Source organism: Odocoileus virginianus, chromosome 18 (genome assembly GCF_023699985.2).
Source record: "Odocoileus virginianus isolate 20LAN1187 ecotype Illinois chromosome 18, Ovbor_1.2, whole genome shotgun sequence".
NCBI classification, from domain to species: domain Eukaryota; kingdom Metazoa; phylum Chordata; class Mammalia; order Artiodactyla; family Cervidae; genus Odocoileus; species Odocoileus virginianus.
This window is the reverse complement of record NC_069691.1, coordinates 43325577-43349176: the sequence shown is the minus strand read 5'-3', so window position 1 is coordinate 43349176 and position 23600 is coordinate 43325577. Positions and strand designations below refer to the sequence as shown.

The 23600-nt window shown below is 38.4% G+C and overlaps 1 long non-coding RNA gene and 1 pseudogene across 1 annotated transcript in view; one reads left to right on the top strand and one right to left on the bottom strand.

The window, feature by feature from the left end:
* Nucleotides 1-23600, top strand: part of LOC139039439 (uncharacterized) — a 102847-nt gene that overhangs the window by 39384 nt on the left and 39863 nt on the right. The gene's annotated exons all lie outside the window — the stretch shown is intronic.
* On the bottom strand, nt 1181-1869 carry LOC139039438 (transcription initiation factor TFIID subunit 11-like; annotated as a pseudogene).

The following is a 23600-nucleotide window of genomic DNA, read 5'->3' as shown; positions in this document are numbered from 1 at the left end:
CTAATGTGGTTATAATTTTGAGAGAAAATGTCCCAAAGTGTTTCTGTTTTCTTCCTGATTTAATTGATTATATCACTCATAAGCCATCAATAAATCATTGGAAAGTTTTTAAAAGATTTAATTATTTAAGCAAGACACTTATTATAATTTACTGAATGTATGCTGTAAATCTGGTATTATGCTGAGGTTAGCACATTATTCCATTTAAATCTACAAAAACACTGTAAGTCTATTTAATTACTTTTTGAATGACTACTAATTTTTAGTCTTTTTTTTTTTTTGAGATGCTCTGGGTCTTCATTGTGGTGCACGGGCTCTCTGCTGCAGCTTGAGCCTTTCTTTAGTTGTGGAGCATGGGCTTAGTTGCCCTGCAGGGTGTGGTATCTTAGTTCCTCAATCAGGGGTCAAACCCATGGGATCACCAGAGAAGTTCCTGAATCTATTTTAAATATGTGGGAATTGAGTGCTAGAGAAAGATAGGCAGCTAACTAGGATCATGCTGTTGACTTAAATCTCAGGATTACCCCGCTCCTGAACCAAGGCTCTAGATCTGCTATTTCCTATAGAAGTTTCCTTGGGGGCGCTGTGCACGCGTGGTTGTATGTGTTTTATGTGTTGTATGTGTTTCATGAAGGTCATAGTCTTGTGCATGTAGTCATTGTTTTTTTTTTTTTTTTGAAAACAGTTTTATTAATCATTCACCAAAATTCATAGAAGAATCTTAAACATTTACAGGGACAAACTGTTCCACTGCTTCTGATGTCACCGTGTCCTTCATGGTAGAGTATCACAAGTCAAGTTTCTGGTTGTTTCATTTACTTAAAACCAGATGTAAAGAAACAACCTAAGTCATAAACTTCAGGCTTCAATGTGAAACCGTCAAGCCGTCTTGAACAGGTTTTCTTTTTGAAAGCAGCATCCGTGTCCAGAAGATGCTTAGGGTGCACCAACCTTTCTTACAACTAGCCAGTAACAGTTAAATGCCTCAGAGGTCCCGATATTTAGTCAAGGCAAGTATGAAACAGGGTACATGCCTTCTTCTAGGTGTAATGAATTATCAGTTTTGAGAAAGACATTAAAATCATGGAATCCTTGGAGGACTAAGATACCAAAGCACCAGTGCGGAGAATCTCGTGCAACAGGAAGCCTGGACTTCTTCCTTCAGTACTGGGCCCTGCTAGACTTTGGTCTAGAAGAAGATGATTTTTTTGTGCTTTGAGTTGGGAATTTGCCCCTTCGACTTTAACCTCCGAACAGCCTCCCTCATGTGTTTGGGTTGTAGCGGTGGCATTTCTCCCCACTTCTCACACACATCCAGTGCTTCTTCTACCACCTCCCCGACGAAAACTTTGGAAATACCAGACATAGCAATAACAACATTCTGAGACACAGAGGTGCCTGTGATGGACTGGATCAGCCTTTTAATGGCTGCCTGGAAAGCTGACCGGCGATACATTTCATAACAGTTCAGCTGCTCCTCAGAAAAAGAAGAAACCAGGATTTGCATCTTTTGAATCTCATCTTCATCCACTTTCTGCTTCTTCTCTTTCTTCTCTTTGGTATCTATTTTGAGTTTTTTGGCTGCAGGAGTAAGTAATGAGTCTTCCCTTTCAACTGCTGTTAAATCCGCGATATCCTGACTCTTGAGCTCGCCTTCTTCAGCGGCGGCCTCTTTCAATTCCCCGTCGCCGTCACCGTCCGTTTCCTCCGGGATTCCGTCCGTATCTGTAACCCTGGAGCCCCCAGGAGCCGCCGTCGGCTCGTCTGATTCCCCGGTCTCTCCGCCTTTCTCCGTGGGCGATTCGCAGGCATTATCCATCGCGGCTAGAACCCGGGAGACGAGATCGCGCCTCAGTCAAGACTCCCGAGCTCCAGTCATTGGTTTTTAAAACCACGTTTATGGAGGGTCCACTCTGTGACCTGTACTGCGCATCACTTGTAGTTTTCCTCAGTATTGACATTCCTGCTGTGTTGTTACACAAGGAAGAAGTTAAAGTTACCTGATAAGGGAACTCGAATTTTCTCTTTTGGACGTGATACCTGAGCCTGCTGACCAAAGGCTTCAGGGTTAAAGGCTGTTCTTAACTGGGGCAGAAGTTGAACAGATACATGAGTTTAGTGAAAGTCTGGAGTATGCTGAAATTTGAGCCCTGCCAGCAGAAATTATTCTTCCCATAAGGGGCTTTCCTGGTTCTGGTAACTCAGGGAAAAAAAATGTCCGAACATAAAGGTGGGCGTTTTTTGGCTGTGAACCAATAAGTCACAGCAATGTGGATGCAGCAGCTGAAAGCCTTCTAGAAGAAGGGGATGTTCTCTGTCCTCTTGGGTCACATGCTACCTGCACTGAGAAAGGTGATAAATTTGGTAAAAGAAAAGGTGGAACAAAGAGCTAGAACTGATCTTCCTGATCTGATTCACACTCCATATCTCCACCTGTGCCTCTCACAAACAGGAGCATGTTCATAAACTTACTATTTCACAATCAGAAAAAGAAAAAAGAAAAGGTATTAAATTATCTTCCTCCTTTTTTTAACGTTTGGAAAACTCAATCATCCATAAAGACAAACTCTTTCTAAAAAATTTATTTATTTTAAATTAAAGGATAATTGCTTTACAATATTGGTTTCATTTCTGACATACAATAGCATGAATCAGCCATAGGTATACATATATTCTTTCCCTCTTGAGGCTCCCTCCCACATCCCACGCTTCCTCACTCCTCTAGGTTGTTACAGAGCCTCTGTTTGAATTCCCTAGTCTTACAACAAATTTCCTTTGGCAATCTATTTTACATATGGTAGTGTATATGCTTCCATGCTACTGTCTATCCAGGTTTTAGCCGTACGATTATCCAAGAACTCTAAAGAGATAAAAAATTAAAGTGTCAAATAAAATTATAAAGTTTGGGAAAATGATGAGGTTCAGAGCGGGGATGAAGCAGCAGAGAGAAGAGAAAGTACACGTGCACATTCTAAAATTGTATGACCCTATCTACTACTTCGTGGAAATGGAGTGTCCATACCTGTAAACATTTAAATGAAAACTTGACAGATCCGGATATTTTGAACTTTACAAAAGTTCAGTACCAGTATTATTTGGTCATCATTTCAAAAATAACTTCATTTTTATTAAAGAGATTATGTTTGACCATTATATTTGACCAGTGTAGAGAAATTAAGATCAAGGACAGATTTTTAAAAGACAAGGAAAAAATTTCTCTACACTCTAGCCAACACTTATCTGAAAAACAAAAGTCTTTTTTTTTTTCTACTTGATGAGTGATAATTAAATTTGTGTCACCTGCTAATGAGTTTGACTCCTTTCATTTCTTTATAGTCTTTTTGTATTTCTCACATGCGAACTGCCAATTTTATTGATCAAGATGATTATGTGGATTGACTCAACATATTTGACTTGATAGATTTTCTCATTTTGAGCCATTGGCTTCTACCTGCTGCCTATTGATGCCTTGTATATGGTGCTCGGTGCAGAAGAATCTACGGTGGATTGATGCTCAGTGGATAAGAAAGTTTCTGACATCATGGAGCTTGTCCTACTAGAGGAAATAAATACAATTAATGAAAATAAATTGAGATAAGTGCTATCACAAAGCTCTTTTAAAACAAGTAATCTAGTTATAGTACTAAGTTAGGCTGTGAGCAACATGGCTTGGAGTAATACAAATAATTTCAGAGAGAGAGAAAAACATGCAAAGCCTTCACAGACAAAAAAGTAATACATATCATGCAAACAAATTTTATAGAGAAATTACTCTCCTCTTAAAATCTCACCCTTACTACTTACTTCCAAGTCACTTGTTAGGCTAAGGACAGATAAATGCTATTTTATCCCTTTGCAAGTCCTTCATGGGTACTTTAACACCTTATCTGGAGGTACATGACACCTACTGTTAATATTCAATTACACACCTATTAAAAAGTAACAAACTTGCTCTATAATATTATAGTAGAAGTGAATATAAGATATCCTGTCACTCTTCTGATTTGTAGGTTGGCTCCAGTGAGTTGGTCTCACCACCTTTCCTTCAAGGAAATTCATTATTATAGACACAAATTGAATTTCTTTTGGAATCAGGATTTGAATATATCTAATAAGATAGTTATTGAATTAAATATTTGGGCTTCCATGCTAATGATGATATAAAAGCAGAATTTATGGAATGATTGATGCTACTGCTAGGAATATGCGTATGTTAACTAAGAGCACCTATATGTTTTAGTGTATATATGCTGATGTTTCTTGTAAATTCTGTTTCTATTTCATGCAGGAGCACAGGTTATCAAATGTCCCAGTAGCTATGTTAGAGATGAATGAAGTGTGCAATCAATACCATATGTAGAAAGAGCATTTCATTAAACCATATGAATTGCTGATATTCAACCTTTTCTTGACCCAATAGTATAGCAATTTCATATGGTTCAAACTACTAATAATAAGTAGAGAGATTCTATATACAGCTTGTAACAGAGAATTTTAAGTAATTTTCCACTCTTAGAGGTAGCAGAAAGTTGCCTTTCCAAACAAGATGGGGTATACTGAAATATTTTTTTCATCTGGGGAGCACAATAGCTTGATCATTACCCTATCTTGAAGATACATTCAAATTTCACCTAAGATTAAAGCAATGAGGAACCTCAACTTCTTATAATGGCAAGAAATTAGGTCTCTTTAAGCCAGATACTACGTTGGTGCATAAATGTATATGAATTCCTTGGTAGTATTTGCATACTTAGATTATAGTAATAAAACAAGCACATTTTCTTTGAGCAAAAACTGACTGTATCATCTCTAACATAGCTCCTGGGACATTTGATAACCTGTGCTCCTGCATGAAATAGAAACAGAATTTACAAGAAACATCAGCATATATACACTAAAACATACAGGGGCTCTTAGTTAACACGTGCATATTCCTGGCAGTAGCATCAATCATTCCATAAATTCTGCTTTTACATCATCACTAGCATGGAAAAACTGACTGTATTTAAGACATGACAGTTCAGTTCAGTTGCTCAGTCATATTGTCTGACTCTGAGACCCCATGGACTGCAGCACACCAGGCTTCCCTGTCCATCACCAATTCCTGGAGCTTGTTCAAACTCATGTCCATTGAGTCCATGATGCCATCCAACCATCATATCCTCTGTTATTCTCTTCTCCTGCCTTCAATCTTTCCCAACATTAGGATCTTTTCCAATGAATCGGTTCTTCACATCAGATGGCCAAAGTATTGGAGCTTCAGCTTCAGCATCAGTCCTTCCAATGGATATTCAGCATTGATTTCCTTTAGGATTGACTGGTTTGATCTCCTTGCAGTCCAAGAGACTCTCAAGAGTCTTCTCCAATACCACAGTTCAAAAGCATCAATTCCTTCAGTGATCAGCTTTCTTTATGGTCTAGCTCTCACATCCATGCATGACTACTAGAAAAACCATGGCTTTGACTAGACGGACCTTTGTTGGTAAAGTAATGTCTCTGCTTTTTAAAATGCTGTGTAGGTTTGTCACAGAGTAAGTGTCTTTTAAATTAATGGCTTCAGTCACCATCTGCAGTGATTCTAGAGCTCAAGAAAATAGTCTCTTACTGTTTCCTTTGTTTCCCCATCTCTTTGCCATGAAGTGATGGGACTGCATGCCATGATCTTAGTTTTTTAAATGTTGAATTTAAGACACGACAGAGGCAGATAAATACTAGTGCATTTTTTAAATGTTGAATTTAAGACACGACAGAGGCAGATAAATACTAGTGCATTTCCATTTTGATCTTAGTAACCATATACTTTTCAAAATTTTTTTAAGAAGTTTCAAACTGAATAAAACTAGTTTCATCTAATTCACCAACTTGGGATATAGATATGATGACACCTCTTATAATCTACAATTGTTTTTAAACTAATTGCTGTTTTTGCTATTGTTAAATAATGATATTACTATTTTACATTATTTGCCAATTCCTTTCAGCCCTAATTGTCAGAATATTCAGCATCTCCTTCTTAAGACTGTAAGAACTTCCATCTCCTTATTTACATCAAGAATCATCTGGGAATCTGGGGCAACCTCACTTTAAAGGGGTTGGTCCTTGCTTGTACTAACAAGAAGGTAGAGAACTGGGCAGTCTGGCTAGATACCCACACCATGGTTTTCATCACACCTACCAGCATTGCTACTGAACACCGTTGAAGGACAGGACAGAACATATATGTCCATTGATGCCATGAAGTTCAGATCCACAATACCTCATTAGAACCACAGGTATGAGCTCCACAGTTCTGGCTCTTTTAGTTCATTTACGTGCTATCAGTCATTGTCCCTAAGACGTGACACTAAGCCTCAACAGTTTCATCCCTAGACCCTTCATTCTTAGCCATTCAAACACAAGGCTATTGTGTAGAACATACATTTTTTTAGGGACCATCACTCTCTCTTAATTCATCAGTTCTTCCTTCTGACCTCATAGGCTCAGAATCATGACAGTCCTTCTTAAAATACTCCTTGGATGTCTCAATATTCAGTTTGTTTTGTTTTCTGTCTCAGTGGCTCCTTCTTCAAAGAATCCTTTCCTGGCTGCTCCTCTTCTGTAAGTTCTCTGAGCGGTCTGCCCTTTACATACCTCTCATTTTCTCTAAATATGGTCTCTCACTTGGTGAATTGTTCTAACTTGAAGACTCTAAATATTGTCTGTATCCTGGTGGCGTTCAAGTTTATTTCTCCAGACTTGCTGTCTCCTCTGAGTTTCACACTCCTGCTTGACATCCCTGGGTGGCTGTTCCCAGATGTGTGTGTATGTGTGTGTTCTTGCTGCAAACAACAGCGCCTACACTACCTGATTAAGCAGAGGATATCAGGTAGCTCACAGACTTTCTGGGAACAGTGGAAAGTCAGGTTTGGGACACTTTATCCTGCAATAATACCGAAACTGCACTGCCCTGGTGCTGCTCCAAAGACTGCACTACAATTGAATGCAGGCATGTAAGCTCATTCTGCTGAGTCTGGACACTGGACTCCAGAACAGCTGATATTGCTCCTTCACAAAGAGAGATACAGACAAATGGATTCCACTTGTCCTTTGCTTCCTCAAGTAGCTGAATTCCTCATCAAAATCTTGATGAGTGCATGTGGTGGCCAGATTGAAGGTCAAATGCCTGACCTGGGAAGATTTCCTGGAGGAGAGCATGGCAATCCATTCAAGTATTCTTGCCTAGAGGATCCCATGGACTGAAGAGCCTGATGGGCCACAGTCCATCGTCCACTGAAGCAACTTAGTCAACACATGCCTGACCTTAGCTACATAGGAGCCTGGGAAAGGGAGCTTTCTGGTTTCAGCTTCTGGAGATGAGACTCTAAGAAGATAAGAACACAGAAACATGAGAAAAGAGTCTACATTGGCTGTCTTGGGACTTCCCTGTGGATAAGAATCCACCTGCCAAGACAGGGGACATAGGTTCAATCCCTGGTCTGGGACGATTCCACATGCCAAGGAGAAACTAAGCCCATGTGCCACAACTACTGAGCCTGCAAGCTCTAGGGCCCACAAACCACAGCTACTGAAGCCCATGTGCCTAGAGCCTGTGCTTTGCAGAAGAGAAGCCACTGCAATGAGAAGCCCATGCACTGCAGTGAAGAGCAGCTCCCATTCACCACAACTAGAGATGGCCTGCACACGGCAGCGAAGACCCAGTGTAACCAAAAGAAGACTGGGCAGCTGAATAGGATGACAATCATCCACTGAGATCAACAATACCCAACCTGGTCAAAACAGGGCCATTGACTTTCTCTTGAAAATCTTCCCACAAGCTTCTCACCACCTCTCTCTGCTGCTCATTCTCCTATTTATTCTATCAGTAAATCCTCTTAGTTCTTAAAACACAATATCCCAAACCAGACCATGTCTCCTATAGCCGCTACTAAAATCATAGTTCAAAGCTGTGTTATCTCTTGCTTGAACTATGGCAGGAGCCTCCCAGCACATCCCACTACCTCACTCTTATCGTTTGACGAGGGACCAACTGTCAGAAAGTGAAAGTGAAGTGAAGTCGCTCAGTTGTGTCCGTCTCTTTGCAACCCCATGGACTGTAACCTACCACGCTCCTCCGTCTATGGAATCTTCCAGGCAAGAGTACTGGAGTGGGTTGCCATTTCCTCCTCCAGGGGATTTTCCCGACCCAGGGATCAAACCCAGGTCTCCCACATTGCAGGCAGACGCTTTAACCTCTGAGCCACCAGGGCAGCTAACTGTCAGAAAGGGTTATATAAAATCACACAAGGAAAGTGATCCCAATCTCTACCTCATTTTAATTTTTCTTTCTGTCCCTAGGTACACCTCTAAATGTTTTGCCTGCCTAGGAAAAGAAAGAGAAGGTAGAAATGCCCATAAAGTGTCCCATCATGCTCTTCTCTGGGAGTTTCATATTCACATTTACTAGTCAGGGACACATCCTCAAAAATTCTGTCCCAGGTTGAAAGACTGTTGACTCGTGTCAAAAAGTGATGACTACATTTCTCATGAAAACTTTCTGCCTCTCTAGTTTATACTAGAAAACATGTTTAATGATAATCATTTACAAGGACACCTCAATCATTCACAGCACCACAGAGTTACAGATGTTTCTATCAGTGATAAATAGCATTAATTAAAATACTTTTCTCTTTTAACATATAATGATTTATATTCAAGTAAAATAAGAATAAATAGCATTATTTAAAATACTTGTCTGATATTTGGGTTTCCCTCGTGGCTCACACCATAAAGAATCCACTTGCAATTCACTCCTGAATTGCAGGAGTTCTGCAATCCCTGATTCAATCCAGGGTTCAATCCCTGAGTTGGGAAGCTCCCCAGGAGAAGGGAATGGCAACTCACTCTAGTATTCTTGCCTGGAGAATTACATGTACAGAGAAGCCTGGTGGGCTACAGTCCATGGGGTCACAGAGTCAGACACGACTGGGTGACTAACACTTTCAGAATAAGAATACTCAATTTCCAGAAACCGTTACAGTGAAGGTATTTCTGGAATCTTTAATGCCTTGCTCTCTTGGTCTATTCACCAGTCTTTTTAGACTTGTTTTTGTTTCCACTGTACTCATAGGAGTTTATCCTCAAAGAAGTTTTCATCTCAAAGGACCTTCTTTGGTTTTTTTCTGACTTGCCAAGACACTACTCTGTAGTTTACTGCTGTGAATCCTGTGGGGTCAGAATGACTGCTGTGTTAAAAGTTATTGCATTCAAATATTCCTGTCCTGAACAGTTCTCAGAGAAATGGAGGGTGCCCTGGTACAGGTCATTGAGGTCACTAGGGCAGCCTTCCTACCTCCTTCAAATGTTCCCTCCCTGAATACGGGTGGATACAGATGATTACAGTATATGGTACTCATCCTTGCTTTCTATTCTGATGTTTCCTTTCTGCAGATAACACTTTAAAGCATGTTGCATTAGTTATGCTAATATATCTTAAATAGCAAACACCATTCTTTTTCAGTATCTGCAAATTGCTCTAACAGTCTTCTAGTGTTTAATTTCTTTTTAGTTGGAAGAGAACTGCTTTATGATGTTGAGCTGGTTTCCGCTGTACAACATGAATCAGCTGTGTGTATGCATAAGCTCCCTCCTTCATGAGCCTCCCTCCCATCCCACCCCTCCAGGTCATCAGCTCTGACCTGAGCTGTCTGCTATACAGGAACTTCCTGCTAGCTATCTGTTTCACACACGATAGCATGTGCGTGTCAATGCTACTCTCAATTCATCCCACCCTCTCCTTCCCCCACTGTGCCCATAAGTCTATGCTCTACATCTATGTCTATGTTCCTCTAGCAATCTTCTTAACTAAAGAATTCAAAAGGCCTCACCCTCTAGGAGTTTAAGTAAAGTTCAAGTAAAGTAAAATTCATAATCTAGTACTTAAAATGCAATGATTTATCTCTTTGGATTTTCACAGCATAATCCATTGAGATGGAATCTCTCACTTGTTGCAAAATTCATATTTTCTCAAAATGAAGTAGCTCCCAGGAATTGTTACAAAGACTTAGATAGTTTATATGCATGTGCATCTTTTAAAGAGAGGGCGGCTAGGCTTGAAAGGACAGGGTTCAACCAAGTTGAATTCAAATGATGTTACAAGATACATCGTATTTTGCTCTTTAGCATGAAGAAAAATTTAAAAATTAAGTATGAGGCAGCCAAATAAATCTGCATTGATTGTAATCACCACACTCTTTATATTACAACTGAAGACTTCAAGTTTAGTTTTACAATTCTGGAGTGTTGGGATCTTTCTAGAAAAGCCCATGGACATATCAATGCTAATTTGATACCAGTCATTCCAGGTCAGTTAGTTATTTAAGAGCAAAGTTATTTTTCATTTGCATAGCTGCCAGTGTCGGCTGCTCCAATGATTTACCTTCTGGGTGACAGCATTTGCAAATGTGTTAGAGTCTTCAGTTAATGTATGCTATCCTATGCATGGATGGGAGAAGAAGCCCAGGCTATTTTTAAACCTAATAGACTTGGAGAACCTTGAATATAATTTGAAGCTCAACCCTTTAGGGATGGGAGTTCTGCTATACTTGCCCATCACAACAAATTTTCTATGGCAGAAATCTTCCATAGGAAGAGCTGCAGACCACATGTTGACCTGTGAAAAAGTAAAAATCTATGTATAGAAATGATTTTTGAAGTAACAGTGTGAGAGTTAAGCATGAAGCTTGAAATGGGACAGCCCAGTTTCCAATCTGGGAATCACCACTTACCATTTTTTTAACTTTGCTATGTGTTCTCATATGTAAAATGGAAATACTAGTGCCAATCTCATAATCTCATAATTAAAGATGAAAGAAGAAAAACATAGATAAGCTCTGTGCTGAGTAGATATTCCTGCTGCAAATGGTTGTTGTGAGTAAACTACCATGGTTCTCTTGAAGGCTATGTGTATGTGTGCCCAGTAATGTCTGCCTCTTTGCAACCTCATGGATTCCAGCCTGCCAGGCTCCTCTGTCCATGAAATTTTCCAGGCAAGAATACTGGAGCAGGTTGCCACTTCCTATTCCAGGGCATCTTCCTGACCCAGGGATCAAACCTGTGTCTCTTGCATCTCCTGCAGTGGCAGGCAGATTCTTTACCACTAGTGCCACTTGGGAAGACCAGGGTTCTCTTGAGGGCTATGCATGTATGCATGCAAAGTCACTTCAGCCGTGTCTGACTCTTTGCAACATTATGCCCACCCCACCCCCCCAGTCTCCTTTTCCAGGCAAGAATAATGGAGTAGGTTGTCATTTCCTCCTCCAGGGGATCTTCCCAACCCAGGGATCAAACCCGCATCTCTTACGCCTCCTGTGTTAGCAGGTATCATCTTCTGACTGGGATTTTTCTCTATATTGAAAAGGTGTTATCTGCATAATCGTCTCTGTGGCAGAGGAGTGTTACCAAGAGGAAACATCGTTCCTAAGGGTTAAGGTCATACTCAAAGTCATATGCAGTCATCCCCCAATATCTGCAGGGTATTGGTTCCAGAGCTCACCACGATACCAGAACCCACAGATGCTCGGTAGGTTGGTTGAGTCTGGATGTAGAACTAGTGGCTGTGGAGGTCTGATTGTATTAGGAACTGAGCTCCCTGGCCTTCCCCTCCACAGGGCTAGTCCACATTTCTGTCCTGACACAGGGGCTCTTGGGGAGAGGGCAGTCTGATCATCAGCAGAGAAAATCACTGCCAAGATGGCTGGGTCTCCGGAGTTAAAGCTACAGTCACTCACACAGTCACTTCCTCCGAGTGCAAGTCCGTGCCCGGGGAGCTGGATTGGCTGGCCTCCCTTTTCCTCTCTCCTTTCTGTACCCCCGCCCCCTCTCTGAGTGCTGGAGCCCGTCTGCACTCTCTCTCTATTGATGCTGATGTCATTTTAGCTCAGGGCCCCCGTGACCCTTACCTGCCCCTGAATACTGGTTCACATCATCCTGATATCCTCCAGTATGGTTTTCTTAACTTTGAATCTTAGGATCTCAGTGTCCTCCCTTCCAGGTTCTCCTGGGCACCAAATGCAAATGGTGTCCCTCCTGCCCAGATATCCACTTGACAAGAGGTGGTGAAAGTACTGCTTTACTAAGACATTGGAAGTGGGCTGCAAGTTGACATTCAATTTGACTTTCATATGTAGAAATCTCTAGCATAATTTTCCTGCTCCAATTCATCCATTACCCTTTTACATAATGTCAGCTAATTGCCAAATAAATATTATGTGAGGGAAATGGTATCATCACTATTTATACTTGAGGAAGTTGAAGCATGTTTCAGTTACATGGCTTAAGGCCATCCAACGAATAATTGAGAGAGTTTGGGCCTGGCCTTGGTTGTGCTAAATTTAGCATTTATTCTTCAAAAATACAGAAGCCCATTTTTTTCTTTGGTCATAACTAAAATAATATTTTATATGTAAGAAATACAGTTGCCTGATTTTCTGTTAGATAATTTTAAGATAACTTTTTTTAACAAGCAGACTGCCTGGCTGAATCAGAAAATTATCGACATTCATTCAGTATAAAATATAGTGGTTTGTATTGATAGAGACATATTTAAAGAAATAACATCAGAATACTCTGATCAACTAGTATTTAATGTAAGCCTAACATTCTTTCATATGCTTGGAAAAGAATTATTTGCTCTAAATCTCCACCTGGGGCTTCTTACTCCAGAGTCCTGGACTTAACTTTACTCAGATGTGAGTCTTCAAAATGCTTGCTCTGACCTCAGTCTTCTCCATCCATTGTAAAAAACAAAAACAAAAACAAAAAGTCACTCAGATCATAAGTTACTATTCTAGAAATTGAATCCTTGTTTATTTCACTTCTGAGCTGATGTTCAGTCCTCTAGACCATGCTGCCTCCTGGGATCTCTCTCTGGTTCTTGTAAGCTAATTTCCAAAAAGAAAGTTATGGGAATTCTCTGGCAGTTCAGTGGTTAGGACTCGGCACTTTCATTTCTGGGACCTGGGTTCAATCCCTGGTCGGGGAACTAAGATCCAGCAAGCTGTGCAGTGGGGCAAAAACAACAACAACAACAACAACAACAACAACAAAAACAAGAAAGGAAAGTTATGAAGTGGCAACTCAGAGTTTGTCACAGCCCTTGCCCTAACAGTAATACCCCCCTTTTTTTCATACCCCTTTTATGAGATGAGAAACTATAATTCTTGATGTAGAATGTTTTTTGTTTTAAATTGTAAATTGTTTTAAATGTAAATTGTTTTATTGAAATATAGTTGATTGACAATGTTGTGTTAATGTTTCTGCTGTACAACAAAGCTATTAAGTTATATCTATCTATCTATATATAATACACATTCTTTTTCATGTTCTTTGCCATGATGCGTTATCACAGGATACTGAATGTAGTTCCTTGTGCCATACAGTAGGACCTTGCTGTTTATCCACCCTATGTATAATAGTTTGCATTTGCTAACCCCAAACTCACAATCCATCCCTCCTCCACACCTACCCCTTTGGCAACCACAACTTTGTGCTCTATGTCTGAGAGCCTATTTCTGTTTCATAGGTATGTTCATTTGTGTCATATTTTAGATTCCATATTAAGGAATATGACATGGTATTTGTCTTTCTCTTTATGAACTACTTCACTTAGTATGATAATCACTAGGTCCATTCATAGTGCTGCAAATAGCATTATTCCTTTCTTTTTTATGGCTGAGTAGTATTCCATTCTACCTAGATACCACATCTTCATTATCCATTCATCTGCTGAAGGACATTTAGGTTGCTTCCATGTCTTGGATATTGTAAATAGTGCTATTATGAGCATAGGAGTGCATGCATCTTTTAGAATTATAGTCTTGTCTGGGTACATGCCCAGCCATGGCATTGTTGTAAACATATGGCAACTCTATATCTTTCTTTCTTTTTTTTTTAAGGAATCTTCATTCTGTTCTCCATATTGGCTCTACCAGTTCACATTCTCACTAACAGTGTAGGAGGGTTCTCTTTTCCCCACACCCTTTCCAGTATTTGTTATTTGTAAATTTTTTAATGATGGCCATTCTGACTGGAGGGCTTCCCAGGTGGTGCTAGTGGTAAAGAACCCACCTGCCAATCCAGGAGACATAAGAGACATGGGTTTGATCCCTGGGTGGGGAAGATCCCCTGGAGAAGGGCATAGCAATCCACTTCAGTATTCTTGCCTAGAGAATCCCATGGACAGAGAAGCCTGCTGGACTTAACATACAATACACATTCTGCTGGTGTGAGGTGGTACCTCATTGTAGTTTTGATTTGCAGTTCTCTAATAATTAGTGATGTTGAGCATCTTTTCATGTGTTTGTTGACCATCTGTATGTCTTCTTTGGAGAAATGTTTATTTAGCTCTAGATTGTAAAATTTTGAATATGTCTAATTTCCTTATTAAATTGTCAGTTATAAATATCTTTAGAGTTTCATATGAGTCCTTGTATGAAATGTTAAAAACCAGTTCCTTGTAATCTAAAATATCTCCCTACCTCAAATAGTGAATGACTTATGACTGAACAGGGAAGAAGTAGGTCCAATACTCTCTTGTAGGGCCTTGTTTGGGTGTTTGTACCTAAGGACCCTGACATTTGAAGAACATGCCCTAAATAAGCATTCATTTGGAGTTTTGGAGTCCATCCTGAAACACTGGCCAGCTCACTATCATTCTAGCAACATCCTTTTTCAAGGTCACACGTATATGAATGTTCATTAAGGATTGAATATTAAATATTAAGGATTTATGGGGAATAGCGAGAAAGGATGTATGCAAAAAGAGGAAGCTCTGCAGGAGGTAGCAGAATTTAATTAGGACATTGATAAAGTAGAGCAGATTCTGTCATATTTCATCCTTTTCTGATGTAAGCATGATTGCCTTTGGAAGAGTGAGGTGGACGGTGGGATGTGGGAGAGGGGATGGAAGTGACAACTGTGCATGTTGCCAAGGGGAGGTAAAATCATTGGCAGTGTCGCCGCCCTGCTCAGGGCTGGGGATGTGGCTAACCTCCTCAAGTTCTGGAGCTGTCTGCAGAAAATAACTGCTCATATCTTGACCTAATGTGATCAGTCTCTCGGTCGTGTCCGATGCTTTGCGACCCCACAGACTGTAGCCCAGGAGGCTCCTCTGTCCATGGAGTTTTCCAGGCACGAGCACTGGAGCGGGTTGCCACTGGAGCAGGTTCTTCCTTCAGGGGATCTTCCAGACCCAGGGGTTGAACCTGTGTCCCCTGAGTCTCTGGTACTGGCAGGTGGATTCTTTACCACTGGGCTACTCGGAAGCCCCAAGACCTAAGAATCCCCTATCTGCAAATGGTTTGTTTTTCATGGAGATCTTTTTTTTTCCTTTGGGAAAGGGGGCAGTTCACTTTTCCTACAGGGTAAAAGAACATGTCTATTGATGTTGGAAACTTGATAGAATTTCTGGAACAAATAAGAGTATAGTCTATAATGCAAGAGACTGTGAAACAGGCTGGGCTGTCATAAAGATATCTTCTAAGTGGAGAAAGTACATCTTTGGATATTTAAAGAATTAAATACATGCTTTTCTATGTTAAAGGTAATCCACCCCTGTTTTCTTTCATAGAGCTTCACTCCATACCCAGCCTAACATAGATTAATTTGCTCGTCACATTAAAAAATAAAGTCTAAAAAAATTCATTTTCTTGCACTAAGAAAGAGAATGAATGTTTGATGAGTACCTGTGGTGTGACACACTCTAGGGAAAGAATGATTACATTCTAATCTTAGTGAATTATCACAATTCCATTCTTGTATGATGCCCAGAGTGGAAATAACAGAACAGAGAGGTAAGTCATGTTCTTCTGTGACTCACAGCCTGTAAATAACAGAGCTGAGAATCAAACCAGCTCCCTTCATTCCTGTCCAGTGACCCATTCATTGCTTGACATTTGATTAAGTAGAATTCCAAATAGGAGGGAGTTATTCCCTGTGGAGTTGAGTAGAGAAATTATGCTATAACAAAAACTGATCAGCATTTTAACGTGGAGCAAAGTTTCACATAAAACCCCTGCTCAAATACACCACACTGTTTGAATGGCATTCCTGTTTTGATAGTGTTCCCAAGTGGAAAGCGATGAAAGTGACACCATATTTTTCTACTGTAGGAGTAACCATCAGTGCAAAAACTAATTAATGTATATTTTATGGGCAGAGTAAATTAGCATACCGTAGCAATAGTTCATCACATTCAATTATTATTCATTTATTCACCCAACACCTGTTTATTGATAGACTCTCTATATCAGTTCTGTAATAGGTGCTGGAAAAACCACAGTGGAAAAAAACAGCCTTAGTCAAATATGTATTATTTAATGGAAAAGCACAGTCATTTAAATTTTTCTATTTTCTGATAACATAAATTATTCTTAACAACTTTAGGGCTTGGCAAGAGTAGACCTTGCATCATGAAGGCACAGAAAATAGCGGTGCATTGCTATAAGTTTGAGCTCAAAGACCAGAATAAATACAAAACAAGACTATTGCCATTCATTCACTATTTGGCCTTTTATCACACTGCCATCCAGATCTGTAGAGAGATAAATGTGGCAGATTTCAAATCAGCAATCTGAACAAACAAAATGAGTCCTGGATTTCTACTGTGGAGTGCCTTACATAGAAAGACAACAGGTTAATATTTAATTAATTGAACTAATCTCAATTAAAATCTTTAAGGGGGAAAAGATTATGACTTCTAATACTCACATGCTGCCACTAAGAACTGGAAAAGTTGGATAGAATATTTTTAAAAGCATATATATGAAAGCACCTCAAGTGTGCATTAAGTCAAACCTGATATTCACCTGTTTTCCTTTACAAAATCTGCCAATTTTTAAGTGACAAATCTAGACGCTGAGACGTTGAGTAGAAGTTTGGGAAGTCTCCTTTGTTGTGAAGATAAAATTTGTAAAACCAAAGTGACTTACAGTGCACCCAGCAAAGTTAAAGAAACAAGGCTGATACCTGCATGTATGCTGAAAAAATAATTATTATTATTATTTTCTTTAAAAAACCCTAAACTTATGAATATGCAATAGTACTCAGCGCCCTATTCTCCCCTCACCCCCTGAAAGTTTTATTACAGGAGAAATGCTAGGTAATCTTCAGACAATTTATTATGTTAACTTCATAAAAAGATGTGTGTATTTTCTTTGTAAAATAAAGTACTAATGTATAAGTAAATATTCTTACAAGGCACAAAAACTGAAAAACTAATGGCAGGCTACATGATGGGTTATGGCTGGTGTTCTATATTATGAATTTTACAAAGCATTCAGGGAAAAACAAACATATTAGTAAGAAAATTTTGTAATAAAAATTGGAAATCATAACAGGAAAAATACAAGTAGCAGTTAAATAACAAGCTCTCAATAATGTTATTAAATAAATGGATGCATAAATGAAATATTTTATTGATAATAAATTTAGCACAAAATAGGCATTAAATAAATATTTTAAGTGAAAAAATCATAAATGAATTATATACTGACAGTAGATCTAAAGAATGTGGAATAAAGCAGTAAATGAAGTTTTGCCTTTTTGGTATCTCAAGACAAAAAAAAAAAGTTCACGAGTCAATATTCAGTGTGAGCAAAAGAGAAAAATCTGATATCCTCAGAGTTTACTATTGAGAATATAATCTATTAAAAATACTATAGAGATAAATTTCCATATATTTATGCAAATTATATACACCTTTAGGAACCATTAATTCCATTTATTTTATAAAGATCTCTGTGCAAACATATTCAGCTGAAGATAATTCTTAGATTAAATTTGGGAAGAACTTATATGTCAAACAAATTATTTAAACAAACTCCTGTGTAGTCAGTAGTTTAGAAGGATATTTAAAGATGTTTAAATATTTTCACAAGGTAATATTAAAAGAGAAATAAAAATAAAGATAGCATATTCTTAATTACAATTTATTTGCATATATCACATGGATTCATAAAAAACTAAAGGATCTTCCATTTATCTTCATGTTATCTGTGTTTCCATCTACATCATGACATTACTCTTGATTGTATGCCCACTCAAAGTTCTGTGTGTCTTCCAGATTTTCATAATGAATATATTTTACTAATGAATTCATATTTTCATCATGAATATATATATTTTATATATTTTTTTCCATGCAAGAATACTGGAGTGGTGTGCCATTTCCTCCTCCAGGGGATCTTCCCCACCCAGGGATCAAACCCACATCTCTTATGTCTCCTGCATTGGCAAGCAGCTTCTTTACCACAAGTGCCACCTGGGAAGCCCATAAAAATATAGTTCTATAAATATTATAAATCTATAACAAAATAAAACAGAGATGGTGAGGTGGACAGAATTTCAATGCACATTTGTTTTTACTCTTGAGGATTGCCTAGGTCTCTGCTAAGAGGTGAACACGTTATGTTTTATGTCTAAGTGGTGATGAATTTGTGTTTAAAATGATTTCTTCAAATGCCAATATGGGTCATGATACCTAATTTCTGCAAAGTAAAGTCACCTTTGTATAGCACAGGAAACCGCTCAGTGCCCTGTGGTGACCTGAACGGGAGAGAAATCCAGGGAAGAGGGGGTATATATGTGTGTGTGTGGCTGATTCACTTTGTTGTACAGCAGAAGCACACACAACATTGTAAAGCAGCTATTGTTCAGTCACTAAGTTGTTTCCAATTCTCTGAGGCCCCACGGAGTGCAGCACGCCAGGCTTCCCTGTCCTCACTGTTTCCCAGAGTTTGTTCAAACAGAAGTTCATTGAGTCGGTGATGCCATCCAACCATCTCAACCTGTTGCTCCCTTCTCCTCCTGCTCTCAATCTTTCCCAGCATCAGGGTCTTTTCCAATGAGTTGGCTCTTTGCATTAGATGGCCAAAATATTGGAGCTTCAGCTTCAGCATCAGTCCTTCCAGTGAATATTCAGGGTCGATTTCCTTTAGGATTGACTGGTTTGATCTCCTTACTGTCCGGGGGCCTCTCAAGCCTCTTCTCTAGCACCACAATTTGAAGGCATCAATTCTTTGGTGCTCAGCCTTCTTTATGTTCCAATTATACTTCAATTGAAAAATAAAAAAGATGTCATCTTTGGAATAGTAAATTTCATATTTCTGAGCCAGAATTAGGCAACATCCTAGGAACATTACATGAGTTATCACATTGCAGCCACAAAACAGGTCTAAGAGGTAGATCTTATTCCCATGCCCATTTTTCAAATGGAGAACTGTGGACACAAATGCACTGTTATAGTTAGCTAGTGCCTGGAAAGGTTGGATTTCCTGATGCCCCCATGAGGAAGGCTTACAAAAACTCTTTCCCTGTTGGAAATTTAGTAAATTCACTTCCTTCACATTTTTAAACTTGAGGCTGATGGTGCCGCCTGTCTGAAGCCAACTGACAGAAAACCCATGTTGTCTTTGGAGGCTAGAGGAGAGTAATCCAAACTGACATGCCTGCCTCAGATTGCTCTGACTTGGAATTCATGAAGGAGACTCTGAAGTCAATTTGCTCAGGAAGTGCGCATAGGAGGCAGTGCCTTGTCAAAGTGCTGTCAAACCATGCCAGGCCTCTCAGCAGTTCATTCCAAGAGACACCTGCCAAAATAATGGGCCAGCAATCTGGCATGCTCACAACCACAAGAGGAAGAAAAGTGCTTCTCTCTTCTACAGAGCTACTGTATTCTTATTTGTAACACTTTAAGTGTGATGACTAATTCTGCTTTCTCTCAGAAGGGCTAGGCATGTGAGTTTCAATCCTGTGTGCATTTCTTATCCATGGTCCTTGTTTGGGGAAAACATTATCTTCCTTGAGAATAAATGCTAAAATTTCTCAGAATAAAGTGTATAAAATCTCTTTGTTTTTCCTTTCTCATTGTTTGAGCTAGACAGTAGTTGCTAAATTAATATTAAAGCATATTGAAGTATTGAATTGAGGGCATCTGAGTTTAGAAACTTGAAGGTATATAAGTGTTTTCCTTTGTTTTTGAAATTAATGTGCTCAGGTCAGTTAAAATCCCAGAAACTTGAAAAGAAAACAAAAATTACATGATAGTTGAAAAACAAGAGCAGTCATTTGTTCCCTCCTGAAACAATTCAACAAGTGTTTACTGAAAATTTAGTGTATTAGGTTCTAGGGATACAAAGATGAATGCTTCACTGACCTTGTTAGGTAGGAACTCAGAGTCCAGATAAAGACACAGAACTGCAAACTAGTAATTTGACATAAAATGTAGCCTCAATTTTTGTTTAGAATGAGGGAGATTATAAACACATACATATACACACAGTGAGAAAAAATTTACAATACAGAAGAGCAGAAGTAGGATCACAAGTATTGGGGGAAGAGAAGGAAGGCTTCTTATGAAGAAGGAGGAAGGCATGGCTAGGGAGGAAGGAGAGGGAGGAAGAAGAGGGAGACAGAAATGGGAACATAGGGTATGTATATTCCAGAGAGCACTTAGGCCTGATGCATTCAGATCCTTTACAAGGATATGCATATCCTTTGACTCAGAAACTGTGCCTTAAGGAATTTATACTGAGGAAATAGTCTTGGATATTCACAAAGATTTAGCTATACTTCACTGTTATTTATAGTAGCATAGAATTATAATTAAGTAATATGACCCAAAATGTTTTTAATATGATGTCACCATAAAATGTATATTATTCTATTATTTTCAATAATACTTATAAAGAATAGATAATAGCATGGAAAAACACTCCCAATAAGTAGCCTTAAAGTGAAAAAGCATGTCCTATTTTAATATTCCTTTTTAAAAAATTATATAGTACATATATACTCTGAAAGTTCTCCATTTAAAGATGCATGATTTGTAATTTCTGAAATCATGTTGTATCTTACAATTGATGTCAATACATTTTTGCCAGAAACTAAGCAAAGGAGAATGTTGAGACATGGTTATCATTATCTCCCCACGTGGGAGCCTCATAGTCTCTAGGGGGTGCTTGTTGATTGATTATCACTTCAGTTATGTTCATTGGTAGCATCTCAAGTATTTATATGTTAAATATGGAGTTTTAATTATGGTTAAAAAATAACTTCCAAAATATTACAATAAGATGAAATGTTGAAGTTAATAGTTATTTTTCATACAGCAGACAGCCTGTCATGCACAAAGTCATGCGATTAAAGACAGACACCATTACTTCAAAACTGATCTTTGAAATTTGCTATAAGAGTTTATCTTAGGTGTTACCACATACATGTGCATTCACAGACACACACACATACACACACAAAAAGGTAACTATGTGAGGTGAAGCTAGTTAACCTGATTCTGATTGTGGTAATCATTTTGTGATGTTTATGTATATCAAATAGTCACTTTGCAGACTTTACATACAGTTTTGTTAACTCTACCTCAGTAAAGCGAAGGAAAAGAAGGGTCTTAGAAATTTCAAGGATGTCATGCAAGTGCCAAACATCATCTGTCAAAATCTTCCATCAGACTTGCAAGGAAAGATTTTTTTTTTAATACTTACTCAATTTAAACAAAATAAAGCAAAACCAGGCCTTTAATGAATTTGGAAACAGAGTTGAAACCCCAATATCCTTTGATTTCCCTTGCAGTTTGATTTGTGATCATAAAGGACCTCAAAAGATCAAACACCTGACCCAGAATTAAGAAAAGCAGTGTGCTTTCAAGATACTTACATCAAGGTCTGTGGCCAAAGTGATTCGCACAGTTTAGTCTCTGAGGGTAAAGGAGGTTTAGATTCAAACTTTGTGATATAAAAGAAGAAAATGTTATAATATGTATTAATGTGAATGTTTTTCTTACCAAAAATATTTTCTCTGAATTAAATATAGTTTCTTGATTCTCAAAAAACTGTTGTTGAATTTTTAAGTGGTGTTACATAAAATGACATATTAGAAATAGATGTGAGAATTAAGAAATTATGATACATATTATGTTATATTCATCCCATATACAGATATACTTTCTTCACACCCACATAGCTAAAATATTATATCATATATCAAAACATGATTATCTCATAAATAAAATTTAACTTGGTTTTTCAGTTCTTCCTTTTCTTCTTCATACTGTTCTAAGTTACTTTTACTTAAGGAGTTATTCAAACTATTTATCTAATTTCTTTTAGAATTTATATTCTCCTGTAAACCAACTTTAGTTTATTTATTTATTTTTTTATTGAAGGATAATTGCTTTACAGAATTCTGCTTGTTTCCTGTCAAACCTCAACATGAATCAGCCATAAGTATTACATATATCCCCTCCCTTTTGAACATCCCCCCCACCTCCCTCCCCATCCCACCCCTCTAGGTTGATACAGAGCCCCTGTTTGAGTTTCCTGAGCCACACAGCAAATTCCCGTTGGCTATCTATTTTACACATGGTAATGTAGGTTTCCATGTTACTCTTTCCTTACATCTCACCCTCTCCTCCCCTCCCCCCATGTCCATAAGTCTATTCTCTATGTCTGTTTCTCCATTGCTGCCCTGTAAATAAATTCTTCAGTGCCATTTTTCTAGATTCTGTGTATATGCATTAGAATACGGTATTTACCTTTCTCTTTCTGACTCACTTCACACTGTATAATAGGTTCTAGGTTTATCCACCTCATCAGTACTGGCTCAAATGTGTTCCTTTTGAGGGCTGAGTAATATTCCATTGTTTATATGTACCAAAACTTATCTATTCATCTGTTGATGGACATCTAGGTTGCTTTGCTGCTTTCGCTACTGTAAGTAGTGCTGCAATGAACAATGGAATACATGTGTCTCTTCCAGTTATGGTTTCCTCAGGGTATATGCCCAGCAGTGGAATTGCGGGATCATATGGTGGTTTTATTCCTAGTTTTTTAAGGAATCTCCATATCATCTTCCATAGTGGCTTTATCAATTTACATTCCAACCAGCAGTGCAAGAGCATTCCCTTTTTTCCACACCATCTCCAGCATTTATTGTTTGTAGACTTTTTAATGATGGCCATTCTGACTGGTGTGAAGTGATATCTCATTGTAGTTTTGATTTACATTTCTCTAATAATGAGTGATGTTGAGCATTTTTTCATGTGTTTTTTAGCCATCTGTATGTCTTCTTTTGAGAAATGTCCGTTTAGGTCTTTTTCCCACTTTTTGATTGGGTTGTTTGCTTTTCTGGCATTGAGTTGTATGAATTGCTTGTATGTTTTGGAAGTTAAACCTTTGTCAATTGTTTCATTTGCTATTATTTTCTCCCATTCTGAGGGTTGTCTTTTCACCATGCTTATAGTTTCCTTTGCTGTGTGAAAGTTTTTAAGTTTATTCAGGTCCCACTTGTTTACTTTTGTTTTTATTTCCGTTACTCTACGAGGTGGGTCATTGTAGATTTATTTATTGTAGATTTGATTTATGTCCTCAAGTGTTCTGCCTATGTTTTCCTCTAAGGCTTTCATGGTTTCTGGTCTAACATTTAGGTCTTTACCATTTTGAGTTTATCTTTGTGTATGGTATTAGGGAGTGTTCTAATTTCATTCTTTTATATGTAGCTGTCCAGTTTTCACAGCACCATTTATTGAAGAGACTGTCTTTGCCCCTTTGTATATT